Source organism: Dendrobates tinctorius, unplaced genomic scaffold (genome assembly GCF_039654945.1).
Source record: "Dendrobates tinctorius isolate UK_male_01 unplaced genomic scaffold, ASM3965494v1 ptg000031l, whole genome shotgun sequence".
In the NCBI taxonomy this organism is placed as follows: Eukaryota; Metazoa; Chordata; class Amphibia; order Anura; family Dendrobatidae; genus Dendrobates; species Dendrobates tinctorius.
In genome coordinates, this window is record NW_027361699.1 from 23,271,749 (window position 1) to 23,287,254 (window position 15,506).

Sequence of the window (15,506 nt, forward strand, 5' to 3'; positions counted from 1 at the left end):
TGGAAAACACAAGATCCACCATTCACAATAGATGATGTCACAGCTCACCTCCTCCTCCTCATGTACAATGACTGATAATGGCTCTATATACAGTAGGTAACACAGGATCCACCATTCACAATAGATGATGTCACAGCTCGCCTCCTCCTCATGTACAATGACTGATAACTCCTCTATATACAGTAGGTAACACAGGATCCACCATTCACAATAGATGATGTCACAGCTCGCCTCCTCCTCATGTACAATGACTGATAACACCTCTATATACAGCAGGTAACACAGGATCCACCATTCACAATAGATTATGTCACAGCTCACCTCCTCCTCCTCATGTACAATGACTGATAATGGCTCTATATACAGTAGGTAACACAGGATCCACCATTCACAATAGATGATGTCACAGCTCGCCTCCTCCTCACGTACAATGACTGATAATGCCTCTACATACAGTAGGTAACACAGGATCCACCATTCACAACAGATGATGTCACAGCTCACCTCCTCCTCATGTACAATGACTGATAACACCTCTATATACAGCAGGTAACACAGGATCCACCATTCACAATAGATGATGTCACAGCTCACCTCCTTCTCCTCATGTACAATGACTGATAACGCCTCTATATACAGTAGGTAACACTGGATCCACCCATCACAAAAGGTGATCTAACATCACATGACCTTTGCCCACATTAAGAATATGAAAAGTCGGCATTAAAAAGGATAAAGTGAAGCAAAGAAAATATTTATTCATGCAATCCAATATATCCAGAAAATTAATCCAGAATTGTTAACGTTTCGGCCCTATATCCGGGCGTTCATTGGAATGGTTAAAAAACGAATCTGAACTGAGAAAAGTAAGTTAATGTGTATGCACAATGTAAGTGCATATTAACTCATGACCATTAACCGGAGAAAACAGAAAGCAAAAAACACAAATATCCTGAACTAAAAAGTAAAAAGTATTATTATTATTACCTTTATGCATTATTTGCAGTTTATTTTTTACCTTTTAGTTCAGGATATTTGCGTTTTTTGCTTTCTGTGTTCATTGGAATGGTGCTGCATGGAATGTAGAACAATTGTGTGAGTGAAGAATATTACATTACAGAACAAAATCCGAAACAAAAAACAGATTTAAAGGGAACCTGTCACCAGAAATAGCACTGTATGGGGTTAATGTGCAGGGCGGCGCCGGTTCAGTCACAACCCTGAGAATAGAGAGTGACCAATGTAGAGCCAGTGTCAGTCAGGACCGGGGGCGCACTTACACCCCCGCCTCCATGACTGAATACCGAGTGCTGGCTGGGAGAAAAAAGATCATTTTCTCCCCAATGCATTCGGCTGCATGCAGGTGCCGGGCAGCATAATAACGGTGTTAACCTGCAGGTTAACCGCATATCGACAGGTTAATAACGTTATTCCTGGCGACAGGTTCCCTTTAAATTAAAATATCTGCAGGTTAACAGCGTTATTCCTGGTGACAGGCTTCCTTTAAATGTGAAACATTAAACAGCAGTATACTATGCTAAAGTGGTTCAAAGTAGAATTGTCATGGCTAAAGGTAATGTAGAGAATTATATATAAAAGGTATAAGTAATACAACAATATAACCTATTTGATCATTTGCCCAGATTAGAGCACACCTAGAATTTCAAAAATCGGATTCAGAAGATTGGTTTATGTCACCATTTTCTGAAACACCATGTTTTTATTTACCCATTGAGGGAACTGTGTGGGGGCATATTTTTTTTGCTTTATTTCTTAAAGGCAATCTGTCAGCAGGGTTTTGCTACCTCATCTGAGAGCAGCCTGATATAGCCAAAGAGAAGCTGAATCCAATTATGTATCTCTTAGATTACTAGGTGCAGCAGTTCTGACACAAGCAGAGTTTTTTTGATTTAGCAATGCAGCAGAGCTGAGAAAGCTAACCCCGCCCACATCAGGCTTTCTCTATAGACAGTGAGCTGTCACAGAAGGGGGCAGATCAGACCAGGGCTCACATTGCCAGATAGTCACAGCAATGTTAATCACAAGGTGAGTAAATCTTCAGTGTAAGCAAACAACACCACACGACCGGACATGTGAAACATCGTTGAGTTCAGTGTTTTAACCCCTACCTCATGCAGACATAAGCTGGCATAGCAAAACCCTGCTGACAGATTCCCTTTAACCCATAATTTTCTCTTGTGATCTTAGAAATTCCAAAATGTCAGCGCCAGGGACTTTCAGGAGTCCCCCGATTGCCAAAATAACCCATCAGTGCTATGCCATTTAAACACGGCTGAGTTATTAACACTGGAATTTAAATGGTTAACATCAGTGATCAGAGCTCAGCTGCTTGACACAGATGCCAGCTATGTAATATAGCCAGCATCTACAGTATCTAGAGGGAGCTCAGCTCCTGCACCCCTCCACATGTGGTTATCTCCCTCAATGACATACCTAGATGCATTAAGGAATTAAACAATAATTAGTTTTGGCAGACTAAAAGGCAACCTACTCATATGTAAAGGATCTGAAACGTTTACTTTGTCCAGACCTTTGTGTTATAAGTTCATCATGGGAAACCAATAGGACCCGCTCTCATGGCTGTCGGATCTATAATTTTACCGGATGAGAATACAGCCATTCTACTCAATGGGGTCCAATAAAAATCTGTACAGCACATCGACATTTTATATGGATGTGTGAATGTACCCTAAGTCTGGAATACATTTCCTAGTCTAGGAAGAGCAAATACTGGACACATGCATGTTAGGAACTGAGCCCAAGGTCCTATTTACATGTATTTTTTTTTCTTTTTGTGTCAAAACAGTAATGGATTTAATAAATTGTCTACCCTAATATGTGTTCATCCAGAATTTTGTTTTCATTTTTTGTGCCTTATCTAGTGTACCCCATTCTAATTTTAGGTCTTTCATATAATAAAAAATGTATGGCATAACTTTACTATAGTTTATTGAATAAAAAAATCTCAGTCAAGATGTAAATGTTTTCTTGTTCAGTTATATCACGATCTGTTTGAAAGAACATCAAACGCCGATATGCCCACATGTGTTAACAGAAATGGAAAAATGAACAAGTGGGTGGGCTTTTCTGGTATGCAGTTAGGGGGCTGTGTCTTGTGATCAACCAGCGGCCATCATCTGCTGCTCCTCTTCCTTCTGCTGCTCTACCTCCATCTGCTGCTGCTCCACCTCCATCTGCTGCTGCTCCACCTCCATCTGCTGCTCCTCCTCCATCTGCTGCTGCTCCTCCTCCATCTGCTGCTCCTCCATCCGCTGTTCCTCCTCCACTCTCACAGCATGCAGCCCCTCACGAAGTATTAAAAAAAATGATGAAGTACTCCTGTGCCATGCAGCATGAGTCATACAATACAAACTGTAAAGGGGCTTACACATTGGGCCAGCAGGCTACTTGTGCTGTGGTTATGTTCACTGTGTGATTGCTGAATTCTACAATTTATTGGGACACTTACCAGACTGCATAGAGAATACTGAGGGCACAACAAAATAATGCTCAGGATCACTAGCCCCACATTTGAAGTAGAGCAAACAAAGAACAAAGACAAGAAGTGTGTACAAAAATGTCCAGGATCACCAATATAACATATAAGAAAATACACCTGGAGGACCCTCATCCAGACTCCTCCACTATGTGCACCGGAAATAGACAAAGAACATATATTACTCACCAATTCACAGACCCAAGTTCATAAGAGAACAAACAAAATGAATTCAGTGTATAATAACCGAATCAAATAACTGTCCAGGAAAAATATAATATACAGGTTTTAAAGATAAAGCTGTACAAAACCCCAGGGTAAAATGACAAAAACCCTAAAATGGAATAAAAAATCCCAGATAGTAATTTAGGGAAAGAGGAATCAAACAAGCAGCAAACTGATTGGTGCGCAGACTGTGATAGACTGTGTATTGGTGCCTAATATATGCTCTTTGTCTATTTCCGGTGGAGGAGTCTGGATGGTCCCTATTGGGTCCTCCAGGTGTTATTTCTAGCCTTAGATGGCTTTTTAAATTGGTTTTAATTGTATGTTTTGTAGTTTGCTTGTATAATTATATTCCAATACATTTTGAGCCATATATTTTCTTATATATAATTGGTCACCCTGGCCATTTTTGTACACAATTCTTTTCTTTGTGGACACTTACAAGGCATTGCAAAGTCTGACTTATTGGATGTGAACTTTTAAATGTAATTTCTCACCAAAGCAGAGCAGGCCTTAAAAAGAAAGAAAGGTTGTGTTTAGTATCAGCTCTATTGCCCCTTCATGCACGAGCTCTACACACCTTACTAGCCCAGTGATACAATTGCCAAGTACATACCATGGCATTCTCCCATTACACTTAGACCTGGTTATCCTATTGATAAAGATTGCCATCTTAGTACTTAGTCTGGCTCACTCACAGTTAACCAATAACTGCAGGAAAAACCTTGGTCATTTGTGCCACCAATGGCCAATCACAAGTGATTGGGGTTTCGGACAAGGTGGAAGTTGGACTGTTTGCTTTTTAAGAACTAGCACAATGTAGTTTTTACTGCAGTCGAAACCCTCCTGAGCCACAATGGGAGCCTGCTCTTATGTGCTCACTTTGCAGTGTAACAACAACTAGGACTTCATTCACAACTGGTTTCAAGATTGTGGAACTTATGACGGAAGATTTTGGAAGAAAAAGCACAGCAAACTTAAATGGGTTTTCCGGTCTTCGTGTACAAGTGTGCAGTCACTCTATGTGACTGGAGACTAGTGAATCCTCACATCGTTCAAACTGCACACTATGTGGATTCTTAGGTGACCGCAACGGCAGGCATGTGACCTCAAATATACGATATGCATACATGTGGTCACATTACTAGATGTGTGTGGCCTTCCTCAATGCAAGTGTAGTGCGTCTAGTTGTAATGTGGCCGTAACTGTACGAATTCACAAGTCTGCAAACACATTGAGTAAAACAAAAAACTTAAAGATTCAAGAGATGTCAAGTAACGCTAATATGAATAAGGGCCGAGCAGGACCAAGACCACGACTAATGAACACCCAGCAGTGGGGAGTATATAAAAGTAATATACAGCTGAAATAAAAGGGAGGCCACACCCTTATTTGAACAGATTGCAAAAACCTGAAAAAAACTAAAGCGATGAATTGGAATATAAATTGGCAGACATGTTCACACTGGCCACTAAGCTGACAAAACTTAAGGTAAAAACCAAATGAGCACTATTACTATTCATCTATTTACTGCAAGCTACTTGCTCATTTTGTTTTCATCATAGGTTTAATCACAAAATTTACAAACTCCAAGGACAGACAACCCCTGTAATATGATGGATAACCTAAAGGAAGCCAAACGTTCCCCATAATCAATGGCGGATCCGATTCCTGTAAGGGTTCCCATTTGTTGCATATCAGAAGGCAGGTGTGAGCCTAGTATAGTTAATATTTTAAGTGCAATCATATAATCCCTCTAAAAATATGAAACTTTAATAAATTGAGATAAAAAACACCCCCCTAGTGCAATAACACAATTAACAAACTCTATACAATAATAACCTACGATAGCCCTACACTAGCCTGCTATCCCTTCCTGACAGTGGAGGCTGGCACCCTAAAAGATACGATATGGCGCCCCAACTCCGCGGCGGCTGTGCCAGACTCGCCCTAAATGACCCTTATAAACTACAGGTGGGAAAACAATAAGCAAATAAAAGAGATGAAAGATAGTGCTTAATATAATACACAGGCTATTAATGTACAATATATAAAAGACAGGCTATTACATGTAAACATAGAGAAACCTCTTGTATAACCAATAGATAGCAGCAAGTCTTGTCTTTTTGGGTATTAATAGACCACAGAAAATATAGATTCCATAAGCTACCAGTAAAAAGAACACCCCGATTGCCCGTCATGTTAATGAAAAGCATGACAGACATTTGGAGGAAATTTCCTTCTCTATGATTGAATTGGTTAAACCCAAGCTAAGGGGAGGAGAATTTGATAAGGCAATTCTAAAACGTGAGGCCGAGTGGATATTTAGCATGCAATCTCTATCACCACGGGAGTTAAATGAATCCCTTACTTATGCCTGCTTTGTTTAGTACAGTTGTTCTGATTTTCCCATTTTTACATCTTGTTGTCTAGACTGTCTTACTTCTTCTACTCCAAGTGTTGATGGGGGATCCTTTACTAGACCCTATTCTTTAATCTTAATATTATATTAAGTACCTATTATAGCCAATGAATCTAGGTATCTTCTATTTCCCCTATCGTCTATATGATTTAAATGCCACTAAAACACGCTAATAATAACTCCTTAGGCTATTTTAACTAGAAAAAGGGGGGACAATGGCTAAATCATTCCGCACTATTAACATCATGTGCTGTTTTGTCCTATATAATGAGATGTGGACACACCTATATATGCAGTTTACATTATGCAGCTAGATAGTGCGTTCTAAGGCTGTTTTTGGAATGTTCATACATGCGCAAAGTAAGGGTTAAAAATGCTCCTTATTGGAGTGCAGCAAAATATTGCAGTATGTGGACATGTCCATATATGTGGTCCACACTGGCACGCAGCTACATAGTGCGGTTTACGACTGACCCTGAAATATCTATACAAGTGCAAAGGAAGGGTTAAAAGCGCTCCTTATTGGAGTGCAGTGAAGTATTGCGTTATATCTAACGAAGTCTGCCGCCTAAAACCTCCATTGCGCATGTCCAAAAACATGCCGTCTCCTAGCATACAGAAAGTGGCATGCGTTCCACACTGGAGCGCATGCCTGCAATCAAGTATGAGACGCCTGTCTGCGCATGCGCAGAGGAACGCCACAGGACACTGGGTGCGCACCATGTTAGAGCGCTCAGCTTGTATTTTAATCATCTGGAGCGCACGGCTATAACTGTTTAGACATGTTATATTTATTTTATGAACGTTTAGCATCACAGTGAATTGATTTTGAAACACTCAGCGTATATTTCAGGTATTTAATTCATTCTATGTCTCCTGCTTTTTACATAATATCATTCTATCCCCTTTTTGAATCATACCGCTGGAAATAGGGTTTGATGTGTGGGGAGTTTTTTTTTTCTTTGAGCAAATTCATTAAGGAGACTATCTATGACCTAGTGTGACCTGGGAAATGTGGGTGTGTCTGTCTTGGCTGGATAAGATATATAAACTAGTCCTATATGGCATTTGGACAGGTTTGCCTCTGTATCTGGACACCTCACATCCATGAATTGGCTGGTTCCTTATTGTGCCTCCTGATGAACCGTGTGGACGGGGAAACGCGTCGAGGCTGGAAGCTAAGTTTGGGTTAACCCCCAGCTTTTTCTATAATTTTTTTTTTTTTGGCAATAGGTTTCATCCATTGCCTTCTATGGGAACCAATATGGATATAATTCTGATGTTCCTTTATTGAACCACGCTATTTTTTACCTCTTGTCTGTGCTTGTCTGATTTTACTGCAGAGAGGTTTTTTTTTTACTTTATTTGATAATGCATATGGAATCTATGTTTTCTGTAGTCTATTAATACCCAAAAAGACAAGACTGCCACTATCTACTGGTAGCTTATGGAATCTATATTTTCTGTGGTCTATTAATATCCAAAAAGACAAGACTTGCTGCTATCTATTGGTTATAAAAGAGGTTTCTTTGTTTACATGTAATAGCCTGTCTTATATATTTTGCACATTAATAGCCTGTGTATTATATTAAGCACTATCTTTCATCTCTTTTATTTGCTTATTGTTTTCCCACCTGTAGTTTATAAGGGTCATTTAGGGCGAGTCTGGGACAGTCGCCGCGGAGTGGGGGCACCAAATTGTATCTTTTAGGGTGCCAACCTCCACTGTCAGGAAGGGATAGCAGGCTAGAGTAGGGCTATCGTAGGTTATTATTGTATAGAGTTTGTTAATTGTGTTATTGCACTAGGGGGGTGTTTTTTACCTCAATTTATTAAAGTTTCATATTTTTAAAGGGATTATATGATTGCACTTTTGATATTTCTTCCCTGGTCCTGTGGACATTTTTTTGATTAGTTAATATTTTACAAAGTATATTATATACACTACTTATTTTAAAACAAACAAACAAGTATTTTAGGTACAATTTAAGAATAGACCATGTTAAAGTCTCATTTCTTACTATAGGTTTTGTTCATTTAGCACCTGTCAATCTTAATCTGAAAGGGTTTTCCCAACCCCTAAAATCTTTGTTTATATGCTAATTTGTTGTGGATTATAACGAAATAGACCACCACAGACGTTTCATTGTTGTTTCTACCTTCACCTCTGTAGATTTTTGGTTCATTTTGCTCACATGCTCCTCTTCCCGATTAGTCAGGTTCCCATGTGTTTTTTTTAAATTAACCCCTTGATGCATTGCACTGTCCTCACAGCCAGCGCCAGCACCGACACACCCTGCTCCTGTACATCATTTCTGCCCACTCATATTGATTGGTGAACACATATTTGAGAAAATCACCGCTGTCTGATGCAGTCGAAAATGGATGCTATTCTGCCTCTTCCTAATGGCTGCAAATTCCAAGCGTTCTAACTGGTCAACAGCATTTTTGGTGCCAAAGATATTTCATCGAATTTAGGGTATTTTTGGGGTGCTGATTCTGAATATGTCATCAGTTTTGCCAGATTGGCTCAAGTTTTTGAGATTTTTGGTATCTTATTTATAGCACTTGTTGGTAAATGCGACGCATCATCTCATTAATTTCTTTGGATTAGTACTTGAACTGAGCAGTTCTCAATATAGTTTTGTGTTAATTAGTGTTCTAAAAGTTTGTTCATAGCTTGATTTTTGCACTAACTTTATGTTGTTGTCTGTTTTCCAGTGAAAAGCATGAACTCATCAAGAAGAAGTTGTCTTAACGATCCAGACTCATTCTGTTACATTTGTGGTGAATACACACTGCCAAAACATAGAAGAAACATAACAGACTTCGTAAAAAAAGTGTATTTTGCCTATTTTGGGGTTATGCTTGGGGACCAAGACAAGTTTTGGGCACCACACATAGTGTGCAAAGCATGTATCGAATTATTACGAAAATGGAGCAAAGGACAAAGAAAAAGCTTCAAATTTGGTGTTCCAATGGTGTGGAGAGAGCCAAAAAATCATCATGATGACTGTTATTTATGGTAAACACAGGTACAGGCACATCTTCACAATGAGGGACAGGCCTTCTTGCAGATTCCATGTTACTCCCATTTTCGTTTCTTATGCTTATTGAATCCTTGCACTTGCACTGCACAGAAATAACAGTCATCATGATGATTTTTTGGCTCTCTCCACACCATTGGAACACCAAATTTGAAGCTTTTTCTTTGTCCTTTGCTCCATTTTCGTAATAATTCGATACATGCTTTGCACACTATGTGTGGTGCCCAAAACTTGTCTTGGTCCCCAAGCATAACCCCAAAATAGGCAAAATACACTTTTTTTACGAAGTGTGTTATGTTTCTTCTATGTTTTGGCAGTGTATATTCACCACAAATGTAACAGAATGAGTCTGGATCGTTAAGACAACTTCTTCATGATGAGTTCATGCTTTTCACTGGAAAACAGACAACAACATAAAGTTAGTGCAAAAATCAAGCTATGAACAAACTTTTAGAACACTAATTAACACAAAACTATATTGAGAACTGCTCAGTTCAAGTACTAATCCAAAGAAATTAATGAGATGATGCGTCGCATTTACCAACAAGTGCTATAAATAAGATACCAAAAATCTCAAAAACTTGAGCCAATCTGGCAAAACTGATGACATATTCAGAATCAGCACCCCAAAAATACCCCAAATTCATTAAAATATTTTGGACACCAGAAAAAAAATTTTTTTTCGTTGACCTGTGATCAGCTTCTTAGATAATTGTATAACTTGTACTCACACCACCAGACATCCGTAGATAGGTTTAACTTGACCGCCCCTGCAACTGTAGAAAGACCAGGAGAAACAATGCTGTTTTCTTCCAAAATCTTATATTAGTTTACAATGGACAGTAGGTGAAAAGGAGTAATCTGTACAGGGGAGTACACATGAGTCTTGAGTAATGACTGCTGTAGGTTAAACTGAAGAAGGGCAAAACAACCTAATACAGAGCCCAGCTACGGGAGGAACATAGGGACAATCTCTACAGTCATGGCCAAAAGTATTGAGAATGACACAAATATTATATTTTCACATGATCTGCTGGCCTCTGGTTTTTATGTGTGTTTGTCATATGTTTTTATCACATACAGAAATATAATTGCAATCATATTATGAGTAACAAAAGGTTATATTGACAGTTAGAATGAGTTAATGCAGCAAGTCAATATTTGCAGTGTTGACCCTTCTTCTTCAGGACCTCAGCAATTCTCCCTGGCATGCTCTCAATCAACTTCTGGATCAAATCCTGACTGATAGCAGTCCATTCTTGCAAAATCAATGCTTTTATTTTGTCTGAATTTGAAGGTTTTTGTTTGTCCACCCGTCTCTTGATGATTGACCACAAGTTCTCAATGGGATTAAGATCTGGGGAGTTTCCAGGCCATGGTCCCAAAATCTCTATGTTTTGTTCCCTGAGCCATTTAGTTATCACCTTTGCTTTATGGCAAGGTGCTCCATCATGTTGAAAAAGGCATTGTTGATCGCCAAACTGCTCTTGGACGGTTGGGAGAAGTTGCTCTTGGAGGACATTCTGGTACCATTCTTTATTCATGGCTGTGTTTTTAGGCAAGACTGAGAGAGAGCCCATTCCCTTGGCTGAGAAGTAACCCCACACATGAATGGTTTCAGGATGCTTGACAGTTGGCATGAGACAAGACTGGTGGTAGCGCTCACCTGGTCTTCTCCGAATAAGCCGTTTTCCAGATGTCCCAAACAATCGAAAAGGGGATTCATCAGAGAAAATGACTTTACCCCAGTCCTCAGCAGTCCACTCCCTGTACCTCTTGCAGAATATCAGTCTGTCAATTATGTTTTTTCTGGAGAGAAGTGGCTTCTTTGCTGCCCTCCTTGAGACCAGGCCTTGCTCCAAGAGTCTCCACCTCACAGTGCATGCAGATGCACTCACACCTGCCTGCTGCCATTCCTGAGCAAGCTCTGCACTGCTGGTAGCCGATCCCGCAGCTGAAACACTTTTAAGAGACGGTCCTGGCACTTGCTGGTCTTTCTTGGGCACCCTGGAGCCTTTTTGGCAACAAGGGAACCTCTCTCCTTGAAGTTCTTGATGATGCGATAGATTGTTGACTGAGGTGCAATCTTTCTAGCTGCGATACTCTTCCCTGTTAGGCCATTTTTCTGCAGTGCAATGATGACTGCACGTGTTTCTTTAGAGATAACCATGGTTAACAGAAGAGAAACAATGATGCCAAGCACCAGCCTCCTTTTAAAATGTCCAGTGGTGTCATTCTTACTTAATCATGACAGATTGATCTCCATCCCTGTTCTCATCAACACCCACACCTGTGTTAATGGAGCAATCACTGAAACAATGTTAGCTGGTCCTTTTAAGGCAGGGCTGTAATGATGTTAAAATGTGTTTTGGGGGATGAAGTTCATTTTCTAGGCAAATATTGACTTTGCAAGTAATTGCTGTTAAGCTGATCACTCTTTATAACATTCTGGAGTATATGCAAATTGCCATTAGAAAAAATGAAGCAGTAGACTTTGTAAAAATTATTATTTGTGTCATTCTCAAAACTTTTGGCCATGACTGTACACAGTCTAATTCTACCTAGCAACAACAGGGAATTTGCTGATTGGAGGAAAAACTCAACACAGAGAATATATATATTACAGGTTATTCCTGTGTTATATTACCCCTCATATCCCCATGTTACAGTAACAGTCCTGTCCCCCTATGTTATAGTACCACTTCTATCCCTCTGTGTTACAGTACCACTCCTATCCCCACGTTATAGTATATCTGCTATCCTCCTGTATTACACTACATCTTTTTAGGCTAAAATTAACAGTTAAGCAAGTTGAAGAAAATAATAATCTCTAAAAAGCCTAAAGTTAAAGATGACACAATTCTTTTTGCATTTTCCCAGAGGCCACCGCATCGCACTAATAGATGTGTGGGGGGCTCCAGGAAAATGGCTGCGGCGCATGCTCAGATTGAGATCTCAGCAACGAGCTCTCGGGACGAGATGTGGTTGCCGAGATGTCAATCTGAACATGCGCCGCCCCCGGCGGCCATTTTCTCGGAGACCACCGCATCGCAGTAATGGATATGCGGGGGCATTCGGGCTTTCACAAAATGCCGTTGCCCCCACACCAGAGCACCAGTCATTTTCACCCGCAGCCGGGCACATCGGAACACCCCCTCATCCCAGCCTGCAACAACGCATCACTCTTTCCTACTCCAGCAGCGACCCTGGGACCCTACTCCACTGCGGCTGGTAGGGTATATCCGCATTATAAGACACACTCCCATTCCCCCCCAAAAAAAATTTGAGGGAAAAAAGTGCGTCTTATAATCAAAAAAATACGATGTATATATATATATATATATATATACACACATACATACACTGTATATATATATATATATACACATACCCACACATACATACATATATATATATATATATATATATATATATATATATACACTGTGCATATATAAGTAGCAAAAAACAGGGAAACAGCGCATGAAGTAAAAAGAAAAGTTAAAAAAAAAGCCTGAAAAAAGGATTTCACATCCGAAACATTGCCACGCCATTGGGCATTAAAGTTCACTTTTTTTGCTTCATGTGCAGTTTCTGTTTTTTGCTACTCATCCTGCTATGCCAATTGAATACTGGTTGGGAAAGCGTGCACTTCAATAAGGTATTGCTTATATATATATATATATAAATATACACACACTACATATATATATATATATATATATATATATATACACATACACACACTATATATATATATACACACTGTATATACAGTTGTGGCCAAAAGTATTGACACCCCTGCAATTCTGTCAGATAATTCTCCTGAAAATGATTGCAAACACATTCTTTGGTATTATTATCTTCATTTAATTTGTTTTAAATGAAAAAACACAAAAGAGAATGAAGCAAAAAGCAAAATATTGATCATTTCACACAAAACTCCAAAAATGGGCCAGACAAAAGTATTGGCACCCTCTGCTAATACTTTGTTGCACAACCTTTAGCCAAAATAACTGCGACCAACCGCTTCCGGTAACTATCAATGAGTTTCTTACAATGCTCTGCTGGAATTTTAGACCATTCTTCTTTGGCAAACTGTTCCAGGTCCCTGATATTTGAAGGGTGCCTTCTCCAAACTGCCATTTTTAGATCTCTCCACAGGTGTTCTATGGGATTCAGGTCTGGACTCATTGCTGGCCACCTTAGAAGTCTCCAGTGCTTTCTCACAAACCATTTTCTAGTGCTTTTTGAAGTGTGTTTTGGGTCATTGTCCTGCTGGAAGACCTCTGAGGGAGACCCAGCTTTCTCACACTGGGCCCTACATTATGCTGCAAAATTTGTTGGTAGTCTTCAGACTTCATAATGCTATGCTCACGGTCAAGCAGTCCAGTGCCAGAGGCAGCAAAGCAACCCCAAAACATCAGGGAACCTCCGCCATGTTTGACTGTAGGAACCGTGTTCTTTTCTTTGAATGCCTTTTTTTTTTCTCCTGTAAACTCTATGTTGATGCCTTTGCCCAAAAAGCTATACTTTTGTCTCATCTGACCAGAGAACTTTCTTCCAAAACGTTTTAGGCTTTTTCAGGTAAGATTTGGCAAACTCCAGCCTGGCTTTTTTATGTCTCGGGGTAAGAAGTGGGGTCTTCCTGGGTCTCCTACCATACAGTCCCTTTTTATTCAGACGCCGACGGATAGTACGGGTTGACACTGTTGTACCCTCGGACTGCAGGGCAGCTTGAACTTGTTTGGATGTTAGTCGAGGTTCTTTATCCAACATCCGCACAATCTTGTGTTGAAATCTCTTGTCAATTTTTCTTTTCCGTCCACATCTAAGGAGGTTAGCCACAGTGCCATGGGCTTTAAACTTCTTGATGACAATGCGCACGGTAGACACAGGAACATTCAGGTCTTTGGAGATGGACTTGTAGCCTTGAGATTGCTCATGCTTCCTCACAATTTGGTTTCTCAAGTCCTCAGACAGTTCTTTGGTCTTCTTTCTTTTCTCCATGCTCAATGTGGTACACACAAGGACACAGGACAGAGGTTGAGTCAACTTTAATCCATGTCAACTGGCTGCAAGTGTTATTTAGTTATTACCAACACCTGTTAGGTGCCACAGGTAAGTTACAGGTGCTGTAAATTACATAAATTAGAGAAGCATCACATGATTTTTCGAACAGTGCCAATACTTTTGTCCACCCTCTTTTATGTTTGGTGTGGAATTATATCCAATTTAGCTTTAGGACAATTCTTTTTGTGTTTTTTCACTTAAGACAAATTAAATGAAGATAATAATACCAAAGAATTTGTGTTTGCAATCATTTTCAGGAAGAAACTGAGTATTATCTGACAGAATTGCAGGGGTGTCAATACTTTTGGCCACAACTATATATATATATATATACACACACACACATTTATATATATATATATTTACTTTCATCTTTTACTTTTTCAAAATTACAAAAAGTAAAATGGGCCAATGCAAAAGTTTGGGCACCCTTGGAGATTTGTGTGCTCAGATAACTTAGACCAAGATTTCCAAACTAAATTAGCCTGTGAGGCTTAAGGCTTGTTCACTATCATCGTTAGGAAAGGTCAGGTGATGCAAATTTCCCAGCTTTACAAAAACCCAGCCTAATATAACCTTATGGCAAAAAACAGCATCCATGGATTCTTCTAAGCAGCTGCCCAGTACTCTGAAAATGAAAATGGTAGAGCCCCACAAAGCAGGAGACGGCTATAAGATGATATCAAGTTTTCAAGTTGTCCTTCCCTCAGTTTGAAATGTAATTAAGAAATGGCAGTTAACAGGAACAGTGGAGGTCAAGATAAGGTCTCGAAGACCAAGCAAAATTTCAGTGAGTGCTGCTCCTAGGATTGCTAGAGAGACAAATCAGAACATGCATTAGACTGCAAAAGATCTTCAGAAAGATTTAGCAGACTCTGGAGTTGTGGTACATTGTTCTATTGTTCAGAGACACATGCACAAAATATGGCCTTCATGGAAGAGTCATCAGAAGAAAACCACTCATGCGTCCTCACTGTAAAATTCAGCGTCAGAAGTAGGCAAAAGAACATCTAAACAAGCCTGATGCATTTTGGAAACAAGTCCTGTGGACTGATAAATTTAAAATAGAACTCTTTGACCACAATGATCAAAGGTATGTGGAGAAAAAAAGGCACAGAAATTCAGGAAAAGAACATATGGCCAACCATTAAGCATGGGGGGTGGATCAATCATGTTTTGGCACGGGGGAACATTTCAAGGGAAGAATGGATTTAATTAAATT